Here is a 685-nt window from a genome sequence, read left to right as displayed (position 1 = left end):
TTTGTAAAAGGATTGCCGAAAACTCAACTCATTCAGCGACAAGGAATTACCTCAGACTCACTAATTCTTCCAATACTTGCCAGCACTTTAGCACTTTCACTATTATTTCAGCTACTGATGACCTGCCTCACAGATGAAATAGGTGCCCTTCCAACCACAAATTACAGAAGCCTCTGAGGATGGAGCTTTGGTCTCTGTCTCATCCACACACAGACTCCATAGCTCTGTACCGCACTCCATGCGGGTTTGGGGTGTGCTAAAAATAACAGCTATCACCTCACTAACAATATTTTTCTCACAACCACAGTGAACTTCTTTTGGGCTGCAGGATGCAAAGAAAATTTCCTTAATCTGTCTTTTGCATTAAAAGCTTCACATTAATTCTGTGGTTTGTAGACTTTCCATTCTAGAAGGCGGTGCTAGATTAAAGAGTCAAACAATCTGAGTTCTTGGTTTACCTGCTCCAAAAACTAGCAAAGTGAGCTTGGTAATCATTTCAGATCTTGTGTTTTATAGAATACTAGTGGCCCAGTGCACAGATTCGTGCACAATGAAAGTAAATTAATTATTTTATTTTATTTTTTATTTTTATTTTTTTAAATATATTTTATTAATTTTCCACAGAGAGGAAGGGAGAGAGATAGAGAGTTAGAAACATCGATGAGAGAGAAACATCGACCAGCTG

This window comes from Myotis davidii, unplaced genomic scaffold, assembly GCF_000327345.1.
Source record: "Myotis davidii unplaced genomic scaffold, ASM32734v1 scaffold189, whole genome shotgun sequence".
In the NCBI taxonomy this organism is placed as follows: Eukaryota; Metazoa; Chordata; class Mammalia; order Chiroptera; family Vespertilionidae; genus Myotis; species Myotis davidii.
The sequence above is the reverse complement of the archived record's forward strand: the minus strand, read 5'-3'. Positions refer to the sequence as shown.